Source organism: Macaca mulatta, chromosome 8 (genome assembly GCF_049350105.2).
Source record: "Macaca mulatta isolate MMU2019108-1 chromosome 8, T2T-MMU8v2.0, whole genome shotgun sequence".
In the NCBI taxonomy this organism is placed as follows: Eukaryota; Metazoa; Chordata; class Mammalia; order Primates; family Cercopithecidae; genus Macaca; species Macaca mulatta.
Genome location: NC_133413.1, coordinates 63,814,229 through 63,839,508, shown reverse-complemented (window position 1 = coordinate 63,839,508; position 25,280 = coordinate 63,814,229). Strand labels below are relative to the sequence as shown.

Here is a 25,280-nt window from a genome sequence, read left to right as displayed (position 1 = left end):
GCAGAAAAACCTGTGGTCCTTTCAGACCATGGGAGTGTTTACAATCCACATAGTGTCAGGGAGATTCTGTCTTCCATGCACCAGAGAAAAAACTTCCAGTTCTTCAGAGAGAAGGGAATGTGCAGACAGCCTTGGCAGAGTGGGTCCTGCATTCCCTGTGTGTCTGCGGGTGGTGGGGAGGAGGTGGAGTGTCTAACCGGGACAATCCCACCCAGCGCCTTTGGATGGCAGGTGACCCAGAGGTCTGCAGCAGCCCTCGATGAGGCAGGAGGTGGAAGTGGTGAAGGGAACTTCTCTGCAGCAGTTGAGCTGCACAGGACAGACAGCATAGAGACTGTTGTGTAAAAGGGTCTGTGGCTTAAGACCACCAAGGAGAAGAGGCGCAAGCTGTGCACTTTGCCAGTGTCTTTGCTTATTGGTGCTAATAATGAACTAAGGAGAGAGGAGAGAGAAGAGGCAGCAGCTACTAATGATGCTTGAGGACTGTGTAGCTGTGAGGAAAGCCAAGGGTGAACCAAATCCAAAGTAGTGAGGCTGATTCCTTTCCAGTGCTTGACAACTGCTGGCACTTTCGAGTTTCTTTATTGCACCAAGGTTACTAGAAGCAGTTTAATGAGTAGAGAAGAGGCACTTGCAGGAGACTGACCAGTTGACCAATGATGTGGATGTGTGGGCTCGAGACTGGCCCACACCTTCAGGAGGGGGTCAAGAGCCTCAGCCAAAGGTGGGAGAGCCTGGGCACAGTCATTTTGCCAATGCTCAGGAGTGGGTGAGGCTTCCCTGCTGATGCCCCAAATGGCAGGTCAGCTATGTCTTGAAACCAGATGGCCTGGACAGTTTTGCTAAGTGTAGTCAGAGGGTACAGTCAGAGAACATGGAAAATGGGTGTGTGGAGAACTCCAGGTGCCACCAAACATGTCTCTGTAAAGAGGGATCTCCAGTAATTTGTGCTCTTACTGACTGAGGCACAGGAGCAAACACTCAATAAAACAAGGGACTTAACTGGAAAACTGCAAAATTCCACCAACAATATGGAGCTCACTCTCTTGCAGGAGCTCTGTGCTCTGGGCCATCCACTGCATCCGGATGCTCCTTTTCCTTCTTCAGCCCTGCTCCTCTCTCTGTTGCCAGATCTGAGCACGTAGCTTTCAGATTACACACATACCCCAGATGGAGTCTTTGATTCCCCAGGCAGAAGAGTAAGGGTATGACCCTGTCAGTCATGTCTTCACCACCCAGACTATCAAGTACACAGAAGAGAGAAAAGTGCCTCAAATTTATCATCCTGAAGGAGCTGTCATCTCCAGCTGGACCCTGGAGGCAGCCCCAGGCTCCACCTCACCCACACAGACCCGCTGGACTTCACCACAGCTGCACCCCCAGGACTGGATTCCCTGTTCCCGTAGCGTGCCCTGGGCTCAGCCACTGGACCGCCTCCTTTTTCCATCTACCATTGTCCTCCCAGTAATCAACTAGAGCACCATACAGTACTTTATTGGTACCGTATAGACTGATAGTCCCAATTATATCTCAGCTCAGATCTCTCTACCGAACTCCCGAGAATATACATCTAACTGCCCTCTCAATATCTCCTTCGACTAGTTAGTTCACAGATACCTCATAATTCACATATCCTAAATGCACTTTATTTAAAACCCTTTTTCTCCCGCAAACTCGCATTTCAATTAAGGATACCTGTATCCTCCCAGTTTCTCAGTACAGAAATGTAGATGGCATAAATGTCTCTTTTTCTCTCACACACTACATCTAATCCATGGACATAATGCTGATTCTAACTTTCAGTTATCCCTAACATTCAACTCCTACTCCTGCTAGAGTGACTGAGACCAGCCATCTCACTGCTCTGAAGAGAGGAGACAGAAGTGGGAGTTCACGGAGGTGAATGTGCCTGCAATAATCAGGACAAATAACCAGACAAGAAGGAGTAACACAGAAAAAGAGGTCCAGAATTGTGCAAAGGAGTCCCCTTGAGCCTTCGGTGGAGTATTAATCTACGCATGTGAAGAGTAAAACTGCAAGTCCACTCAAAGAACAACTCCTGGTGGCAATATGGAGAACAATCCCAAAGTTCACACGGAATGGGGAGACGTCTGAATTCTGTCCAGCCAGAGTAAAAAGAGCTTCCTGAAAACCTGGGGAAATCAGTGGAACTACTAGAAGGGTCATATCTTAGTATTAGGGCTAAATTAGCTCTTAGACATAAGGATATTCTAAAACTGCACTAACACAGTTTAAAAATAATCTTCCACAAGTAACAATATAATCCAGAGGAAACTTAATTGCCTCTCCAGAAGAAAACTACATTTTAAAAGTAAAACAACAAAATCTAAACATTTACATATGTTGTGCACATGTACCCTAGAACATAAAGTATAATAAAAAATCTAAATATTTAATAATGTGACATATGCAGTGTTTCCCACTCAATCAAAAAATACTTCACATGCAAAGAATAAGCAAATTATGATCCACAAGCAGTAGGAAAATGAGTAAGGAATGATTGAAACTATAGCGGTATCAAGGAAGAACTTCAGAACAGCAACTACAAATCTTATAAATGTGCTCCAGGATTTACAGTAAAATATCACCGTGTTAAGGATACTTGAAAATGAAACATCTAGATATGAAAAACTGAATGTATAAAGTAAAATATTTACTGGATAAGATTAACAGATTTGACATTGCAGGAGAAAAAAAAACCCAGCGAATTTGAGAACATAGCAATAGAAACTTTCCAACATTACACACAGAAGAAAAAAGGCTAGAAAGGAATGAAAAAGTCTCAGTGATCTGTGGGTCCATATTGGGCAGCCTCAGATACATGTAATTAAAGTCTCAGAAGGAGAAGTGAGAGGGAGGAAGGGAGACAGAAAAAGTTCCTGAAGAAATGATGGTTGAAAACTTTTCAAACATTAGGAAAACTGTAAATTCACAGATACAAGGAAACCCAAACTGAATAAATGTAAAGAAAAACATAACTGTTAATCCCACATTCACTTCCAATAATATTTTTCTTCAAAAATGTGAGGGCGTAATAAAGACATTTGGGGAAATAAAAGCCAAGGAATGTGTTTACAACAGCCAAGAAAGTTCTTCAGAAAGAAAAAAAAAAAAAAGATACCAAATGGAGATTAGGATCTGCGCAAAGGAATGAAGAACACTGGAAATGGTGTGTATGTGGGTAAATAGAAAATATTGTCCTATATGTATGTTCATTTCTTTAAAAGAAGATTGAATGCTCTGAAAATTATACATCAATAAAGTGATTTAAAGTTTTAAAGACAGTTTACTATTTGAAAAAGTATTAACATTTTGTGAGATTTAAAACATATAGAAATAAAATACTCAGAAATACAGGTAAGAGAATGGGAGGAGAGAAATGTAAATATGCTCTTAGGATGTTCTTAATTTATATGTGAATGATTCTGACATTAGTTGAAAGTAGACTGTGATAAATTAAAGATGCATGTTGTAAACCCCAGAACAGCCACTAAAAAAATACAGTGAAGATATAAAACTAATAGGTCAATCATGGAGATAACATTGAATATTAGGTAATACTAAATTAATCCATAAAAAGTTAAAAAAAAGAAAAATAACAAAAAGCACAAGGATACAATAGAAAACAAATAAAAGATGGTTTATGTAGTCCAACTGTATTGATAATTACATTAAGTGTAAATGTAGGAGAGGATTTGATTATGAAGGGACAGCATGAGAGAAATCTGCATGAGGGGGAGATGGAACCGTTCTGTACTTTAATTGTGGCAGTGGTTACATGACCGTAAGCACCTGTCAAAATTCATAGAAATGTGCATCAAAAAGTGAATTTACTTTGTGTATTTAATACCATAACTTTCAAAAATTAAAAGGAATGCTCAACATTATTAGCTGTCAGAGAAATAAAAATTAAAACCAAAATGTGATACCACAATACCAAGCCTGAAGCGATAGACACTCTCAGCCATTGCAGGTGGGAACGTCAAAAGGTACAGCCACTTCAAAAACACTGAAAGTTTCTTCTAAAATTAAACATGCACTTGCCATCTTAACCAGCAGTACCACTCCTAGGTATTTACTTAAGAGAAATAAAACATATGCCCACATAAAGATTCATGTGTAAAGGTCCATTATAACTCTCTCCATAGTAGCCCCAAATTGGGAACATTTCAAAGTTCTATCTACAGGTAAATGCAGAAAAAGGTATTACATATCCATACAATGGAGCACTACTCTGCTATACCAGTAGATACATGTCACATGGTGAAGGAATCTCAAAAACAGGGAACACACTGCTGATACATGTGACCTCATGGATGAATCCCAAAAGCAGACTCAAGTAAATTAAAAGGCAGGGCTGGGCCAGGATTACGTCTCTAATCCCGGCACTTTGGGAGGCCGAGGCGGGCAGATCACAAGGTCAGGAGATGAAGACCATCCTGGCTAACACGGTGAAACCCCATCTCTACTAAAAATACAAAAAAGTAGCTGGGTGCGGTGGCACGTGCCTGTAGTCCCAGCTACTTGGGAGGCTGAGGTAGGACAATCGCTTGAACCCAGGAGGCGGAGGTTGCAGTGCGCCTAGATCACGCCACTGCACTCCAGTCTGGCGACAGAGCAAGACTCCACCTCAAAAAAGGAAAAAAAAAAAAAAAAAAGCAGGGCTAAGGGTCCGATGAAAACCCCTCAGAGTGGATGCAGTGGAAAGAGAGCAGCAGCAAGTGTGGGAAGAAGTGGGCACAGGAAGGAAGGCTGGAAGGCATAGGCACAGTTTTGACTATGGAGAGCAATAAATTGGATCATTTTCATTGCACTTGAGCCTCAGAACATGAAGTTTTATTTTATTTATTTATTTATTTATTTATTTTTTTTTTTGAGACGGAGTCTCGCTCTGTCACCCAGGCTGGAGTGCAGTGGCCGGATCTCAGCTCACTGCAAGCTCCGCCTCCCGGGTTCACGCCATTCTCCTGCCTCAGCCTCCCGAGTAGCTGGTACTACAGGCGCCCGCCACCTCGCCCAGCTAGTTTTTTGTATTTTTTAGTAGAGACGGGGTTTCACCGTGCTATCCAGGACGGTCTCGATCTCCTGACCTCGTGATCCGCCCGTCTCGGCCTCTCTAAAGAACATGAAGTTTTAAAAAGAAGACACCTGAATGGCCACTGTTTGAGCAAATCAACCTGTTATTTAAAGCTACTGTTATTCCTAAACGGAATTATACAATCCAAAGCTTTAAATTTCTTGGATATAAGTACAAATATATGTGGTGCTTTTCCCATCAGTTATGAATTCAACAAATGAAAAATAAAGCAGTCTCAGACTTCATATAACTTCAATTTCAATGACAGAAATAGACTCTAACCACACAGAAATAGATACATAATATAATAAAGAGAGGGGCAAGTGCTTTAGAGCAAAAGAAAGCAGCGTGGGAGGAAAAAGACAGATAGGGTACTCTTTAGAAGGTCATCAGGGAGTGCCTGAGTAATGAGACGAGATTTGAATAGAGATTTAAAGACATGCAGGGAGCACCCATGGGGATACTTGGATAAACACTTCCAAGAAGAGGGAGAGGAAGTGCAAAGGCCCTGAAGTACAAGCCCAAGTGGAGCGGATGCTTCATGTGAGAATTCCAATGAGTTTTCATCTTCTTTCTCCAAAGTAAGATTGTTGAGGTGCTTTTAAATAAAAAGGCAAACAACAAAGATTCCGATGATAAGCTCATTATTATCTATGTAAAGATAACTAAAGGAAGCAACACAAATTCTTGTAAACTCTTACTCAAAATCAGGAGAGTTTGTTTCTGACTCAGGCAATTCCTCTCTCCAGAAGATTGTGCTAATTACAACCACCACCACCACCACCACCAGCACCACCACCACAACAACAGTTCACAAAGTATTCATTTGTGATGAGTCTTTGCTTTACCTCAAGGATCTAACCAAGTAAAGAAATAAATATAGTGTAAGGGAGACATTTGGGGACCCACAGGTTATTGTTTGTGAGTTGAGTGCTGGAACAGGTAGATTTCAATTTCATGAATGAAATTAATCCTTAACGCTGTGTGATGCTGCCTCTCAAGATTTACATGACCTGTATGCCCTCAAAGGTGTGCTTCATGCAGTTCTTGGTATCATACCTAAGAGGTAAGTGGAGAAACCAGAATCCATCCAGAGGTGAGTGAGCAGAATAGCCCGCCAAGCCTAGATCTTTTGATCCAACGCTCTTCACTCTGATAAGAACTCCTCCCACACACCCCACCCCCGACCTTTTTTTTGTGAGTCTTTTTTACAATCTAGGTTTTTGAAGTTATTTAGAAACCCTTTCATGGGAAAACATTTATAAAAACTTGCATTAACTAGAAATAATTTGTTAAATGACCTTAAAGGCTGTGTCTTGAATAACTATAGGAAACTTGAAAATATCTTTAATGAAACAGATTATTTAACACGCACTGGAATGACTGTTCAAGGAAAATTTATAATCAAATTAGTTCTAAATAAGTTAACTATTTGAATAAACTATTTTAACATCTCTTTACTGAGTCATTGTTACTAAACATAATTATTCTATTAGGTTAATATTAACAGTTTCAAAGTCCATGGGTAAACAAAGAAAAGAGATCTTTGTTAGTTTACATTTGTATTAATTTATAAAGGAAGTGTATGTTATTTGTATTGATTTAGAAAGGAAGTATATATTATTTCAATAATTATGTCACCACTTTTCAGTGAAATTGACTTTTTTCAAAGTATTTTTGAGCATGAAAATTTTCTTTTCGGTAAAGGGAAAACTCAATTTTCAGATGTTAATATTTAGTTATATAAACTTCCCTAAGGCTTTTACTTAGAAATCTAGCAATATCATTTGAACAGATTTCTCATTCCTCACAGTTACAGTAAATGCAGGAATACTCCTGAAGACCATCTAAGTCTCTTTTTTGCTAAGACTGCTAATTATCATGAAAACTGTTTCAACAGCACCAGAACTCGTGTTTATGAAAAATTCATTGATATCAATGATGCTTTAAATGATGTAAAGATAAACATGGTTGCCAATCACATTTGGATTTTCTAGTCAGGGTAAAGACACATTTTGTTTACCCCATTACGGAAGAAAAAAGGAAAGTATCTTATACCATGAGGAGGTTCTCCCTAAGCAGGGTGGCATTGATTTGCTGCTGGCAAGTTCTGAGCGCAGGATTCTGCAGATATGATTTGACATAGCATCAACAAACCAGCATTTTCATCTGAAGCATGGGGTAGCCTCAGAAAGCACTACACTGCAGAAATACCTCCCTCACTTCATTGTAAAACAGTGACACCAACACCAAAGAGCACTGTGTAGTTCTGAGCCCATAGCTCTCCAGACCCTTAGTTCAGAAAGCCACGTTTATGTCCAGCTTGAGCTCTGCAGCTGGGGGGCCAGTATATAAGTACCAATAGGGATTCTGGCCTAAAGCCTCATAGTTGTCATAAAATTTATCTTTTATATGGTAACATCCAAATGGATTCTATTAAAAATGCCTTTTTATCTCTCTTCTTGTATGTTATCAGCAGAGGAATGATGGAAATGAGTGCAGCAAAGACACTCAGGTTTCTGAAGCTCCAGGCATTCACTTATAAAGTTAACTATTAGACTTCATACCTCTTTTACATGGCCATTTTGGAAAATGTCTTTCTGGAATTCCAATTTAAATATTAATCAGCTCAAGCAAACATGCTACGTTTTGTCTTAAAAAACCTATTTGAGTAAAGACATTCACCACTCTAGATATGGAAAAAAGGAAACTGAGCTGAGACATTGAGTAGTCACAGATTAACCTGTTAGCATCAAATATACTCCCAAGTGAGCCTAAATATCTCATGATTCCAGATGATTGATACTTGGTTTTCTTTAAATTCTTATTCAATAACCCTTTTTATAAGCTCATTCAGATAAAACGTTTAGAAGAATCTTATTTTACGAGATAAGATTCTTCACATAATGTTGCCTCTGCAGAAATAATATTGCTGGGAATATGAAGATAAAATAGTAAGATGGTAGAGGGTGATTATGAACAGTCAAAACTGTATGAACTTAACTCTCAAGTTTTGGGGTTGCTTTAAAAATTGTTTGTTCACATTCAAAATCATCTCCATTTCTACTTGACTTATCCATCTATTTATAATCATGACATTATGCTATTTTTCAATTTTTTTTACTCTAAATTCTTTATTAAACTAGGGGATAGGGGAACTGTTCAGCATTTTAAAAAATAATTTAAACTTTTAGATTCATGGGTACATTTGTAGATTTGTTACATGAGTATAGTGTGTGGCACTGATGTTTGGGGTACAAAGAAGCAGCCAATAACCATATGAAAAAATATTCAATATCACTATTATCAGAGTAACACAAATCAAAATCATAATTGTTTTAAAGAATTTCCCCAGAAGTTATTGGAGTAGGAAATACTGTCAAGTTTGGTAACAATGTTCAAAGGAAGGTTATGGGAAATTATTTTTAGTTACAAACTGTTATATTGCAAGAGAATAATGCTCAAGGGATTCTTACTGTAACTATATTTTGAAAAAAAATTATACCTGGAAGTTTGAAAATAGGTATCTTAAGACAGCCAGAAGGGCAAAGTCTACTCCTATATAAGCAAGGGATGATTCCTCTTAGTTGCTATTGTATGGAAATTTTCTCAATAACAAAGTTATGCATAATTACTAGGCCTTCTATTACCAGAAACATTATGTCTCCATATTTTTCAACTATTCTAACTACACTGTCTTCCTGAAACACTGTATAGTATTTCCAGATAACCCAGATAAATGCTACAAGTGTCTTTGGATATTATCTTCCTTGCTCTCTTCCTAATGTGGCATGGCTAGATTCTAGAGCCATACATCCAAAGTGTTCAAGTAATCAACTTACGGGAATGTCTCACCCCTTGTGTTGCAAGACAGAACAATAAGTTTCTGCTACAAATATTTTTTGCTTGTACCTACAGCTATTTTATTTGCTTTCTTTGGTCTTCAGAGACAGAAAGTTGATAATGGATCCAACAGTGGATTAGCAGCCCAAAGAGTCACAGACAGGATGAATCCTCATTCATTCTTAAACTCTCTTCTAAAGGACATCTGGGGTACCACTTATATGTATGTTAGACCTTTTGACACCTCCTCATGGAGCTTGGAGGCTTTATTCATTCCCCCACGTTTTTGTTTGTTTGTTGCTTTTTTCTTTTTCTTTTTTTTTTTTTAACGTCTACATATCTTCTCTCTGATTGTTAGGGTTGATGGTTGAGTCACTCTAATCTGTAATTGATCTGAATCTGAATTTTCTTGCAATTCTACTTAGATTCAGTTCATCACTAACTTCAAATATTTTGAGAATAAGATCAAGTATGATAAAAGAAAAAACTTCATTATCCTTTAACTCTATATGTATCATAATTATTCTTTAAAATTGAAAGACAATATAAAAATATTTAGATAGACAAATATACAGGAATTTGTATCTGGCTGAAGGGAAATGTTAAGACATAGACTCTGTGGAGGACAAGACATACAGATAAAAAACAAATATATGGGTAATAAAAATTCTGTTGATGACTTCAAGCAAAATAATGAAAACCTATTACAGCCTTCATAGCGTATGTCAAAGTAAAATATATGACAAGGGCACAAAGATTGTGGTGAGTAAACTGATTTCAACTGGTATGAATTTATAATATTATTTATGAAGTAGAATAATACATTAATATAGCCAATGGTAATTTAGATATTCATATATTAATGTCTAGCACATCATCTTAAAAATACTGGGATATAGCTGAAGAGCCAATAGAAATGATAAAATAGAATACTAAAAACAAACCAGCAAATTTAAAAAAACTTTAGCTCATTAAATAATAGGTTAGAAAGAAGAAAAAAAAACAAGAAAGAGAAGAAGAAATATATATGAGAAAAGGGAAAACTACTCAGAGTTTAGGATTAAATTTACTAATATCATTAATGATTTTAAATGTAATGAGTCAAACTTCTAATTAAAAGGCAACAATTGTCAAACTAAATGAAAAGATTAGACCTAAGAATATGCTTTTTTCATAAAACATACTTTAAAAATAAAGGTACAAATAGGCCACACATGAAGATATAGGAAAAGATGTAACATGCAAACCTCAACATAAGAAAGCTGATATGACCATACTAATATCAAATAAATTATATTTCAAGAAAAAGAATATTACCAAAATAAAGATATACATATCATAATGACAAAAGAATCAATTCATCAAATATTATAAACTCAAGTATATAGTAATCTCATATTACAACTTTAAAATATGTGAAACAAAACTTGTCAGAAGGGAAGAGAGAGACAGACAAATTTCAATCATTACTGGAGATTTTAGCAAATATTTCTCAGTAAATGACAGAACAAGAAGACAAAAATCATTACAGCTATAAAAAATTTAAACAACACAGTCAACCTGATCCATTTGACATTTATAGAAAACCTCACCTAACAATAACAGAATACACATCATTTTCAAATATGCATGGGACATTTACCAAGATGGACCACACATTGGGCAGTATAATAAACCTCAATGAATCTAAAAGAAATGAAATGAAATCATATACAATGTGTGACTCTGATTACAATGAAACTAAACTACAAATCAATGGGTTATACATCTAGAAAATATCTTAGTATTTGAACTCACTTCTAAAAAGCAAATAAACCAACCAGGAAAAAAAATTATCAAAACAAAACAACAGAAAAACCCATGGGTCAAACTAGAGTAATTACAAAAGATTTTATATTAGGTATTACTAAAAAAGAGTATATATAAAAATCTATGGGATACGGATCAAACATTATTTAGAGGGAAATTTATGATTTTAAATGCTTATATTTGATAAGAAGAAAGTTCTCAAATACATACATAACCTAAGATCTCGCTTTAAGTAACGACAAACAGGAGTGCACAAAAAAGCAAACGTACATAGCAGAAAGAAAATAATAAAGATAAAAACTGAAATTAAGGAGGTAGAAAAGAGACAATAGAGAAAATCAACAAGCCAAAAATGTGTGCTTTGAGACAATTAGTAAAACTGATAAATCCCAAGTAAGATTGATCAAAACAGACACAATTTACCAATATCAAGGAGGAAAAATCAAACAATATTACTAAAGATACTTAAAATGTAATAAATGATAGTATGAATAGTTTTAAGTAAACAAATTCAAGAATTTTGATGATATGCACAATTTCTTAAAACATAATAAAGCTGACAAAAGAATAAACAGAAAATCTGAGTTTTCCTATATCTAGTAAAAAAACTAAATTCATTATGAAAAACTTTCCCATCAAAGACAAACAAAACAAAACAAAATAAAAACAAAATAACACTTTCAAGACTAAACGGTTTCACTGGTGAAGCCAATTAAACTTTTAAGGAAGAAATAATATGATTAATACATATATGCTTTCAGTAGACAGAAAAGGAACAAATAATTCCAATTATACTTTCTAGGAGACTAGTGAAATCCTAACATTTAAAATGTAGAGGCAGTATAATAAAATTACAGGTCAATATTCATCATGAACATAGACACAAAAACCCTTAAGAAAACATCAGTAAACCAAATCCAGCAGTATATAAAAAATGGATCTATAATGAGTAAGTGGAATCTAATTCAAAAATGCAAGGTAAGTTTAATATTCAAATTGATCAATTACTACATAAACAGAAAAATAGAAAAAAAAGATCATCTTAATAAATGCAGAAAAGTATTTGATAAAATTTCCAGTTTATTTGTGATAAAACTCTCAGTATGCTAGAGGGAAAGAGAATTTTCTAAAAATGATATTTGATTTCTTAAAAAAAAAAAAAAAGCTTTAGTAACTTCCTCCACATTGGTGAAATATTGAATGCTTTCCCACTAAGATTTAGAACAAGACAAGGATGTCCCCTTTCACTGCTTCTTCATACGTTAATATAATATTTTACAGGAACTTCTAGCCTTCTAGCCACTTCATAAAGAAAGAATAAAAAATAAAGTTATACCAATTGGTAAAGGATAACTAAAATTCTGATTGTATATGTAGAAACCATATGATATCTACAATGTAAAAAATACTAGAAATAACAAGTGAACTTAGCAAAAATATGTGCTAAAAGGTCAATATATTAAAAAATAAATAGCACTTCTATATACAGGCAACCTATAATTGGAAAATAATTTGTAAAACCCCATTTGCAAGAGTATCAAAACCTGTCAAGTGCCCAGAAATAAATCTCTTAAAGAGTTGTGTAGCCTTTTCCGAGCCAAGGGAAACTGAGACACACAACACCTGGAAAATCGGGTAACTCCCACCCTAATACTGCACTTTACCAAGGGTCTTAGCAAACGGCACACCACGAGATTATATCCCACACCTGACCTGGAGGGTCCCATGCCCATGGAACCTCCCTCATTGCTAGCACAGCAGTCAAGGCCACAACTCGGCTGGGGGAGGGGTGCCTGCCATTGCTGAGGCTTAAGAAGGGAAACAAAGCAACAAGGAAGCTTGAACTGGGTGGAGCCCACCGCAGCTAAGGAAGCCTGCCTGTCTCTGCAGACTACACCTCTGGGGACAGGGCATAGCTAAACGAAAAGCAGCAGAAACCTCTGCAGATGTAAATGTCCCTGTCTGACAGCTTTGAAGAGAGCAGTGGTTCTCCCAGCATGGAGGTTGATTCTGAGAACGGACAGACAGCCTGCTCAAGTGGGTCCCTGACCTCTGAGTAGCCTAACTGGGAGACATCCCCCACCAGGTGCAGACTGTACCTCACACTGCACATGGCTGGGTACACCTCTGAGACAAAGCTTCCAGAGCAAGAATCAGACAACAACACTTGCTGTTCAGCAATATTCTATCTTCTGCAGCCTCCGCTGCTGATACCCAGGCCAACAGCATCTGGAGTGGACCTCAACCAAACTGCAACAGACCTGCAGCTGAGGGTCCTGGCTATTAGAAGGAAAACTAACAAACATAAAGGACTTCCACACCAAAACCCCATCACTACATCACAATCGTCAAAGAACAAAGGCAGATAAAACCACAAAGATGGGGAAAAAGCAGTGCAGAAAGGCTGGAAATTCAAAAACTCAGAGCGCATCTCCCCCTCCAAAGGAACACAGCTCATCACCAGCAATGGAACAAAGCTGGATGGAGAATGACTTTGATGAGTTGAGAGAAGAAGGCTTCAGTCAATCAAACTTCTCAGAGCTAAAGAAGGAACAACGTACCCAGTGCAAACAAACTAAAAACCTTCAAAAAAGAACGGAAGAATGGATAACTAGAATAACCAATGCAGAGAAGTCCAGAAATGAGCTGATAGAGATGAAAATCATGACACGAGAACTATGTTACAAATGCACAAGCTTCAGTAACCAACTCGATCAACTGGAAGAAAGATTATCAGTGATTGAAGATCAAATGAATGAAATGAAGTGAGAAGAGAAGTTTAGAGAAAAAAGAGTAAAAAGAAATGAACAAAGCCTCCAAGATATATGGGATTATGTGAAAAGACCAAATCTACATCTGATTGGTGTGCCTGAACGTGATGGGGAGAATGGAGCCAAGTTGGAAAACACTCTGCAGGATTATTATCCAGGAGAACTTCCCCAACCTAGCAAGGCAGGCCAACATTCAAATTCAGGAAATACAGAGAATGCCACAAAGATACTCCTCAAGAAGAGCAACTCCGAGACACATAATTGTCAGATTCAGCAAAGTTGAAATGAAGGAAAAAATGTTAAGGGCAGCCAGAGAGAAAGGTCGGATTACACACAAAGGGAAGCCCATCAGACTAACAGCAGATCTCTCAGCAGAAGCTCTCCAAGCCAGAAGAGAGTGGTGGGCAATATTCAACATTCTTAAAGAAAATAATTTTCAACCCAGAATTTCATATCCAGCCAAACTAAGTTTCGTCAGTGAAGGAGAAGCAAAATCCTTTACAGACAAGCAAATGCTGAGAGATTTTGTCGCCACCAGGCCTGCCCTATAAGAGATCCTGAAGGAAGCACTAAACATGAAAAGGAACAAATGGTACCAGCCATTGCAAAAACATGCCAAAATGTAAAGACTATTGATGCTAGGAAGAAACTGCATCAACTAACGAGCAAAATAACTAGCTAATATCATAATGACAAGATTAAGTTCACACATAACAATATTAACCTTAAATGTAAATGGACAAAATGGTACAATAAAAAGACACAGACTGGCAAACTGGATAAAGAGTCAAGACCCATCAGTTTGTTGTATTCAGGAGACCCATCTTACAGGTAGAGACACATATAGGCTCAAAATAAAGGGATAGAGGAAGATCTACCAAAGAAATAGAAAACAAAAGGAGGCAGGGATTAGAATCCTAGTCTCTGATCAAACAGACTTTAAACCAACAAAGATCAAAAGAGACAAAGAAGGCCACTGCATAATGGTAAAGGGATCAATTCAACAAGAAGGGCTAACTATCCTAAATATATATGCACTCAATACAGGAGCACCCAGATTCATAAAGCAAGTCCTTAGAGACTTACAAAGAGACTTAGACGCTCATACAATAATAATGGGAGACTTTAACATCCCACTGTCAACATTAGACAGAAAGTTAACAAGGATATCCAGGAATCAAACTCAACTCTGCACCAAGCAGACCTAATAGACATCTTCAGAAATCTCCACCCCAAATCAACAGAATATACACTCTTCTCAGCACCACATCACACTTATTCCAAAATTGACCACAGAGTTGGAAGTAAAGCACTCCTCAGTAAATGTAAAAGAACAGAAATTATAACAAACTGTCTCTCAAACCACAGTGCAATCAAACTGGAACTCAGGAGCAAGAAACTCAATCAAAACTGCTCAACTACGTGGAAACTGAACAACCTGCTCCTGAATGACTACTGGGTACATAACGAAATGAAGGCAGAAATAAAGATATTCTTTGAAACCAATGAGAACAAAGACACAACATACCAGAATCTCTGGGACACATTTAAAGCAGTATGTAGAGGGAAATTTATAGCACTAAATGCCCACAAGAGAAGCAGGAAAGATCTAAAATTGACACCCTAACATCACAATTAAAAGAACTAGAGAAGCAAGAGCAAACACATTCAAAAGTTAGCAGAAGGCAAGAAATAACTAAGATCAGAGCAGAACTGAAGGACATAGAGACACAAAAAACCCTCCAAAAAATCAATGAATCCAGGAGCTGGTTTTTTGAAAATATCAACAAAGTTGATAGACTGCTAGCAAGACTAACAAAGAAGAAAAGAGAGAAAAATCAAATAGATGCAATAAAATTTGATAAAGGGGATATCACCACTGACCCCACAGAAATACAAACCACCAACAGAGAATACTATAAACATCTCTATGCAAATAAACTAGAAAACCTAGAAGAAATGGATAAATTCCTGGACAAATACACTCTCCCATGACTAAACGAGGAAGAAGTTGAATCCCTGAATAGACCAATAGCAGGCTCTGAAATTGAGGCAATAATTAATAGCCTACCAACCAAAAAAAAGTCCAAGACCAGACGGATTCACTGATGAATTCTACCAGAGGTACAAGGAGGAGCTGGTACCATTCCTTTTGAAACTATTCCAATCAATAGAAAAAGAGGGAATCCTCCCTAACTCATTTTACGAGGCCAACATCATCCTGATACCAAAGCCTGACAGAGATACAACAAAAAAAAGAGAATTTTAGACCAATATCCCTGATGAACATTGATGCAAAAATCCTCAATAAAATACTGGCAAACTGAATCCAGCAGCACATCAAAAAGCTTATCCACCATGACTAAGTGGGTTTCATCCCTGGGATGCCAGGCTGGTTCAACATACACAAATCAATAAACGTAATCCAGCATATAAACAGAACCAAAGACAAAAACCAGATGATTATCTCAATAGATGCAGAAAAGGCCTTTGACAAAATTCAACAGCCCTTCATGCTAAAAACTCTCAATAGATTCAGTATTGATGGAATGTACCTCAAAATAATAAGAACTATTTATGACAAACCCACAGCCAATATCATACTGAATGGGCAAAAACTGGAAGCATTCCCTTTGAAAACTGGCACAAGACAGGGATGCCCTCTCTCACCACTCCAATTCAACATAGTGTTGGAAGTTCTGGCTAGGGCAATCAGGCAAGAGAAAGAAAGAAAGGCTATTCAGTTAGGAAAAGAAGAAGCCAAATTGTCCCTGTTTGCAGATGACATGATTGTATATTTAGAAAACCCTATCATCTCAGCCCAAAATCTCCTTAAGCTGATAAGCAACTTCAACAAAGTCTCAGGATACAAAATCAGTGTGCAAAAATCACAAGCATTCTTATACATCAATAACAGAGAGACAAATCATGAATGCACTCCCATTCACAACTGCTTCAAAGAGAATAAAATACCTAGGAATCCAACTTACAAGGGATGTGAAGGACCTCTTCAAGGAGAACTACAAACCACTGCTCAGTGAAATAAAAGAGGACACAAACAAATGAAAGAACATACCATGCTCATGGATATGAAGAATCAATATTGTGAAAATGGCCATACTGCCCAAGGTAATTTATAGATTCAATGCCATCCCCATCAAGCTACCAATGACTTTTCTCACAGAATTGGAAAAAACTACCTTAAACTTCATATGGAACCAAAAAGGAGCCCACATTGCCAAGACAATCCTAAGCCAAAAGAACAAAGCTGGAGGCATCACGCTACCTGACATCAAACTTTACTACAAGGCTACAGTAACCGAAACAGCACGGTACTGGTACCAGAACAGAGATATAGACCGATGGAACAGAACAGAGGCCTCAGAAATAATACCACACATCTACAGCCATCTGATCTTTGACAAACCTGACAAAAACAAGAAATGGGGAAAGGATTCCTTATTTAATAAATGGTGCTGGGGAAACTGGCTAGCCATAAATAGAAAGCTGAAACTGGATCCTTTCCTTACTCCTTATATGAAAATTAATTCAAGATGGATTAGAGACTTAAATGTTAGATCTAATACCATAAAAGCCCTAGAAGAAAACCTAGGTAATACCATTCAGGACATAGGCATGGGCAAGGACTCCATGTCTAAAACACCAAAAGCAATGACAGCAAAAGCCAAAATTGACAAATGGGATCTAATTAAACCCAAGAGTTTCTGCACAGCAAAGGAAGCTATCATCAGAGTGAACAGGCAACCTACAGAATGGGAGTAAATTTTTGCAATCCACTCGTCTGACAAAGGGCTAATATCCAGAACCTACAAAGAACTCAAACAAATTTACAAGAAAAAAACAAACAACCTCATCAAAAAGTGGGCAAAGGATATGAACAGACACTTCTCAAAAGAAGACATTCATACAGCCAACAGACACATGAAAAAATGCTCATCATCACTCACCATCAGAGAAATGCAAATCAAAACCACAATGAGATGGCATCTCACACCAGTTAGAATGGCAATCATTAAAAAGTCAGGAAACAACAGCTGCTGGAGAGGACGTGGAGAAACAGGAACACTTTTACACTGTTGGTGGGACTGTAAACTAGTTCAACCATTGTGGAAAACAGTGTGGCGATTCCTCAAGGATCTAGAACTAGAAATACCATTTGACCCAGCCATCCCATTACTGGGGATATACCCAAAGGATTATAAATCATGCTGCTATAAAGACACATGCACACATATGTTTATTGCAGCACTATTCACGATAGCAAAGACTTGGAATCAACCCAAATGTCCATCAGTGACAGAGTGGATTAAGAAATGTGGCACATATACACCATGGAATACTATGCAGCCATAAAAAAGGATGAGCTCGTGTCCTTTGTAGGGACATGGATGCAGCTGGAAACCATCATTCTCAGCAAACTATCACAAGAACAGAAAAGCAAACACCACATGTTCTCACTCATAGGTGGGAATTGAACAATGAGATCACTTGGACACAGGAAGGGGAACATCACACACCCGGGCCTATTGTGGGGAGGGGGCAGGGGGGAAGGGGGAAGGATAGCATTAGGAGATATACCTAATGTAAATGACGAGTTAATGGGTGCAGCATACCAACATGGCTCATGTATACATATGTAACAAACCTGCACATTGTGCACATGTACCCTAGAACTTAAAGTATAAAAATTAAAAAAAGTTATGTAAAACCCTTACATTAAAAACAATAAAACATTTTTGAGAGAAATTACAGAACACCTAAATATACTATATTCATGGATTGAAAGATTCAATACTTTTAAAAATATTTGTCCTTCCAGAATTGATCTACAGATTTAATGTAATTCTAAACAAATTTCAAGCAGATATTTCCGAAAAAAGAGATAGGCATTTCTAAATTATGGTGGAGTTTCAAAGGATCTGGAATAGTCAAACAACGTTGTTAAAGTAATACTAGAATACACACCACCTGTTATCAGTACTTGCTATAGTAATAAAAAGAGCATGAGACTAATGTAAAGACAGAAGACTTATACAAAAAACAGATTAAAGAGTTCAAAATTTAACTTGCAGATATTGAGTGAATTGAATTTTGGCCAAGGCACTTTGTCTACTAGATGGAAGAAAAGGATATATTTCAACAAAGTATTTTTTTAAGCAAAACAGTATCTGTATAAAAAAGAATCTCTGTAATCAGCGTACATAAAACACCCAAAGACAGCAGAATACAAATTAGTTTCAAGTGTAAACAAAATATTTACCAAGATAGCATTTATTTTGGATCTTAAACAACTTTCAATACACTTAAAAGGACTGAAATAATATAAAATGTGTTTTCTGACCAAAATAGAGTTTATCTAAAAATCAGTAATGAGAAAAGTGGTGGAGGGAACACCTATATAAATATTTGGAAATTATGCAACACTTAATAACCCCTGGAGCAGTAGGCCCGGCGCGGTGGCTCAAGCCTGTAATCCCAGCACTTTGGGAGGCCGAGACGGGCGGATCACAAGGTCAGGAGATTGAGACCATCCTGGCTAACATGGTGAAACCCCGTCTCTACTAAAAATACAAAAAAACTAGCCGGGCGAGGTGGCGGGTTCCTGTAGTCCCAGCTACTCGGGAGGCTGAGGCAGGAGAATGGCTTAAACCCGGGAGGCGGAGCTTGCAGTGAGCTGAGATCCGGCCACTGCACTCCAGCCTGGGCGACAGAGCGAGACTCTGTCTCAAAAAAATAAAAAAATAAATAAATAAAAAAAAATAACCCCTGGAGCAAAGAAGAAATCATGAAAGAAATTAAAGTTTTGTCTGAATGGGGAAATAAGCCCACAACATAACAACGTTGTGAGATGCTGCTGAAACAGTGATTCACGGGAAAGTTGTAGTTTTAAATGTTTATATTAAAAAAGACAAAATATCATAAATCAATTATCTAAGCCAGCAATTAGTAAACGTTTAAAAATGAGTGAACAGATGGTAAACTTTTTTGTTTGTTTGAGACGGAGTCTTGATCTGTCACCCAGGCTGGAGTGCAGTGGTACGATCTTTGCTCACTGCAACCTCTGCCTCCCAGTTTCAAGTGATTCTCCCACCTCAGCCTCCCAAGTAGCTGGGATTTCAGGTGTGCACCACCACACCCAGCTAATTTTTGTATTTTTAGTAGAGACAGGGTTTCACCGTGTTGGCCACGCTGGTCTCGAACTCCTGACCTCAGGTGATCTGCCCTCCTTGGCCTCCCAAAGTACTGCGATTACAGGCATGAGCCACCAAGCCCAGCCCAGATAGTAAATGTTTTAAGCTTTGTGGACCACTATGGTCTCTACTGAATATTATTGAATATTATTTGGCTTTACTTTATATAGTTTTACAACAGTTTAAAACATAAATTTCATTCTTAGCTAAGAGATTATACAGAAATACGCCACAGGCTGTGATTTGTCAACCTTTAATCTAAGCTATTGTCTTAAGAAACTAGAAAAATTAATCCCAAAATAAGCAGAAAAAGAATGACAAAGAGTAGAAATCAATGAAATGGAAAAGTGAAAAAAGCACTGGAGGAAATAAATGACATTAAAAACTGATTCATTGATGTGATCAATAAAATTATAAACCTCTAGTCAGAAAGGAAAAAAAAAGAAGACTCAAATTACCCTACCTGGAAGAAAGATATTCTATTGTAGATTCCATGGACACTAAAAAGATAACAAAGGAATCTTACAATCAACATTACATCAATGTATTCTGTAGCTTAGATGAAAAGAATACATTTTTTTGAAAGACACGAAGTACTAAAGCTCACATGTGAAGAAACAGGTAACCTGAACAGTCCTTATTATTAAATTTAATTAGTAGTTAAAACCTTCTCAGAAAGAAAACTCCTACCAAGATGACTTCACTGATAAATTCTGCCAAACATTTAAGGAAGAAATAACACCAATCCTACACAAAATCTTCCAGAAAATAGAAGGGAAGTAAATATTACTTAAATTATTTTATGAAGATAGCATCACACTGATACTGAAACCAGAAAAAGACATTATAAGAAAATTCAACTATAGGCCAGTAGCCTTCATGAACATAGATGTTTATAAAATCTTCAGCAAAATTCTAGCAAATAGAATCCAGCAATGTATGCACATATTATTTTATCAAGTGATAATGCTTATCCCAAGAATGTAAAGTTTGTTCAATATTCAAAAATCAAACAATGTGAGTTACTATTTCAGCAGGATAGAAAGGAAAAAGCACATGATTATTCCATTTAATGCACTGAAAAGGGATTAGACAACTTCAACACTCATTCATAATAAAAAATACACGCACAGAGATTGGGCAAAAATATTTGCAAAACACATAACTGATAAAACACATGTCCAGATTGTGTAAAGAATTCTTATAACTTAATAATAGGATGACAATCCAAATAGAATTTAAAAATAATATTTGTACAGAGATTTCACTAAAGGAGCTATACAGATGGCCAATAAATACATGAAAAGATACTCGTTATTAGAATGCAAATTAGAGTCACAGTGAGATATTACTGCATACCTACTGGAATGCCTAAAATTTAAAAAGACTAAGAAATACCAAGTATCAGGGATGATGTGAGTAACTCTCATATATTGCTGATAGAAAGGCAAAATGAAGCAGTCGCTTTTGGAAAACAACTGGCCAGTTTCTTATTAATGTAACATACAGTTTCCATATGATTCATGTAGATAAATGGGAACATATCCACAAAAGACCCACACACAAATGTTCATAGAAGCTCATTCACGATAGGCAAAAATTAAAAGCAACCCAAATATCCATCAACTAGTGAATGAATAAAAAATTTGTGGTAAACCCATGCATTCAAATTCTACTCAGCAATAAAAAGAATGAACTGCTGATCCATTCAGTGGTACGAAAGAACGTCAAATGCATTGTGGTATGTGAAAGAAATCAGACAGAAAAGACTATATATTGCATGATTTCATTTATATGACATTGTAGAAAGAGCAAAACTAAAGGGACAGAGACATATCAGCATTTGAAGTAAAAGGAATTGATTGAAAAGGAGCACTAGAAAACTTTGAGTTGATAAATGTTTTCTGTACCTCAATTGTGGTAGAAGTTACAGAATTGTATGCTTTTGTCAAAACTTATCAAGTATACTTCAAAAAGATGAATTTTATTTCATGTAAATTATACCACAATAAACCTTATTTAAATACCTATATATACCTTGAAACTTACCTTGTTCCATTCATAAAACTGAATAGAGTTGTATCATAGGCATAATGTTGAAAGTTAGAACCATATAGCTTCTCAAAGAAAACACAGAGAATATCTTCTCACTCTCAGGGTAGACAAAGATTACTTACACTAGACCAAAATTCTCTAGTATTAAAATAAATAATTGATAAGTCAGACTTGATACAATTTTAAATTTGTGGTTATCAAAATGTACCATCAAAGCAACAAATACACAAGACTCTCACTCTGAAAATATATTCACAATATTTATATCTGATAAAAATTTGTGTCCAAAATATGTAAATAACTTCTAAAGATTACCAGTAAAAAAAAAAAATAAGGTAATTGACAAAAGACCTGGGCGGACAGTTTACAAAAGAATAATATTTCAACCAGCCAATAAACAATAAAAAGGAATCGATTGTGGATATCAGAAACAACATTAATTTCAAAAATATTCTGTGGAGTGGAAAAAAAAGTCCCACACAAAGAATATACACTTCATCATTCCATATCAACAAATTCAAACACAGGCAAAACAAATAGATGGAGATAGAATCAGAAAGTATTTGCCTGGTAGTTGGGGAGGAGGAGTAAAGGGGATTAATTTCCAAGGGGTGGAAGGGAACACTCCATGGTACAGGAAATACAGTAGATCGTGTGTGTGTGTGTGTCTGTGTGTGTCTGTGTGTGAATGAAACTGAATGCCTTAATATATGTATTTTATAAATTTTACCTTTTACCTTAGGGTAGTGTCCTCCCTTAAAAGGAACTGGCAGACAATGTTATTAACATCTCTGATATGGGATGCCTCGCTAGTAGAAAAAAGAGTGTGGACTAATAGGCACTGTGCTCTCATGAAACTCTCCTTCAGTTATTCATTGCATATCATTGAAGAAAATCATTAGAATTTGGTAGAAACTTTGATAAGGGCTTTTGTCTAAACTGCGTGATCAATAAAGAGAGAATCAGGAGAAACAAAAGTGTCTGTTCTCACACTCTCTATAAACACTCTGTGATAAAAAGCTGCTCTCAGACTTTTCCACAAACTTTTCCATTTTCAAGTGAAGTTAAATTTTCCTGGAACTAAAAGTATGAAGCAGGCCAATCATCTGTTCCAGGTTGCTCAGTTTCCAAGAGCAAGAACAGTTTTCATCCTGCCTGAAGAGAATGCCAAAAAGACTTTTTGAACACCAAACACCAAAAAGGTTTTTTCACTGAAGAAAGACATGAAAAGTTATTTATATTGAAATCTCTAGAAAATTCCTCTGGCTTTATGGATGTGCAAACTACAAATTTAACAACTTTGCTAGACACCAGAAGGATGTCTATATATTCCCACACACTTTTCTGTACTTCATCTTGCCTAATGTATACACTTATTATTATAGATGCATTACTACAGATATTATCATCATTTATTTACCAATTATGAGGACCAGATCCTTTGCTAAGTATTTTGCATTAGAAATTTCATGTATGCTTCACAACAAATTTATGATAAGTATTACTATTCCCATTTCACAAATAAAAATAAAAGAGAGATTTAAAAAGATTCCCAAGCCATCTAGCTTGCTAAACCATGGAGTCAAGATTTCATCCCAAGTCTTCCTTCATGCTCTTTCTCTTCCACTTTCTCTTCTGTTGCAGTGGACATACAGACCGGCAGGTCCAGCCTACTCATTGTCTTGGTTCCTCCAGTTACAATTCTCCTTCCCATATCCCCAACATTTATTTTCTATTATACCAAATCATTCTTTCCAATATCCAATTTGTACATTTTTAACAGGTCAATACACAACATATTTATATATTATATGGATTCAAGTATGGAATCTATTGAGCTAGACTCGATTGAAATAGGGTAATAGAAATAAGATTTTCATCATTGTTACTGAAAATCCATTGTAGAGAATCTTTAAATTCTTGGCCAAAGGGCTTGCTGACATGCTTTGCTTCCCAATCCAGTTTAGACCTTAGAAAAGCCTTCCTAAAGAAAAGTTTAGGTCTAGAGTAGGGACACTTATCCAGGATGGCTGTCTCATCCTAGTCTGGCACAGAAAGAAAAAAAGGGAAAAAAATTTCCTAGTATTTGCAGACTTTTAATAGATCAACTCCATCCATTGTATGATTTCATTTATATGACTTATGTTGAGAAACAGGACCAATGTGTTTCCACTATAGACGAGTAAACTCATTCTCCACTGTGAGGAGCAAAGGGCTTACAAAAGGCCAAAAGTTCCTTCTGGTGAAGGAACCTGAAATCGCAGGGAAACCTGAAACCAGGGAAAGGATGTTCTCTTTGCCCCCACCACCAAGACTGAATGCTGTAATGGTTCTCATTAAAAAGGTTTTAAAAGCACTCTCACGACTCCTATTGTAGAGCAACTAGCCCACATCTCTGCTTTCCTTCAGACAACATACCTTAAAACAGTTAGAAAGTCTTCCTTGGAAGAGCTGTAGATACTCACATCTCTATTTCCATTCCTTAGCATGCTCCAATCCAGGTTTTCTCTCCCCAACTATTCCACTGAAACTGCTCTCATCAAGTTTGTCAATTGTCTTGTTCAGGCACATCCAGCATCAATTCTCTGTCCTCCTCTTCTTGAACCCCCAGCAGTCGTGGAATGCTCCCTTCTTCCTGAGATTTTCTTCACTACTTTTCCAAGTTACCATCTGACTCTGTGTCTCTTAATCTCTCTTGCTCACTCACTTTTCTTCCCATTCTTGAGCTTTCTGCCTTTCTATCTCATCTTTTGTTATATAAACAGGTCAAAGATTTCCCTGTTGGAAATAAGAACTTAGACTTGCAAGGAAAATGAGCACTCAAACAAAGGATTTCTCAGCAAGGCAAATTTACTTCTGCAGAAGGGTGCCACTTGCCCTTCTGGCCACTGCAAGAGCACACCTAACAAACGAGAGAAAGGGGTTTTTATCCCTAAAGAGGTTAGCCCTTTTTTCTGTGTCCTGTTCTCATTGGCTGGAGCCTGACTGCAAAATCTACACTAATCCCGATTGGCTATTTCAAATAGAGTAGGGATATGGGTTACAGTGGTAGGACGAGTGGTTTTTGGTGGGTAGAATAGTTTTGGTAGGAAGGGCAGTTGTAGAGTGGGTAAGCAAGGGAACAGTTGTGGGTTATAGATAAAAACTAGCAGGAAGGTTGTTTACTGTAACTAGGGGCAAGGAGGTACAAAGAATGAGGAAGTTAGGCTTTGAAATAGAGAACAAAGAACAAGGAAGCTGAACAAGCTGACTCTTTGAAGAGGAACTTACTGTACCTAACATCGCCCTGTGCTGGTCTCTATGTTTACTTCCTCACAGCAAGCAAGGATCTTTGGCTCAAGGACCACTGGTGCCAAACTCAAATTCTTACACATCCGAATGCGCAAATAAGTATATTTTTGATGATTTACAGCCTGCTTGATTGGCATACCCTACAAAACTGCACTCAGTATCTGCTCGTCATAGGTAAGACAAACTCTGTGGCTATTAAAG

At 37.0% G+C, this 25,280-nt stretch overlaps 1 long non-coding RNA gene across 1 annotated transcript in view; it reads right to left on the bottom strand.

Annotated features, from left to right (window-relative positions):
* LOC144330606 (uncharacterized) overlaps positions 1–24,688 on the bottom strand; it is a 71,303-nt gene extending 46,615 nt beyond the window's left edge. Inside the window, exon 1 of the long non-coding RNA XR_013396898.1 lies at positions 24,254–24,688. This is a non-coding gene — a long non-coding RNA (uncharacterized LOC144330606). The remainder of the gene's footprint in view (positions 1–24,253) is intronic.
* Between the last annotated feature and the right edge of the window lie 592 nt (positions 24,689–25,280).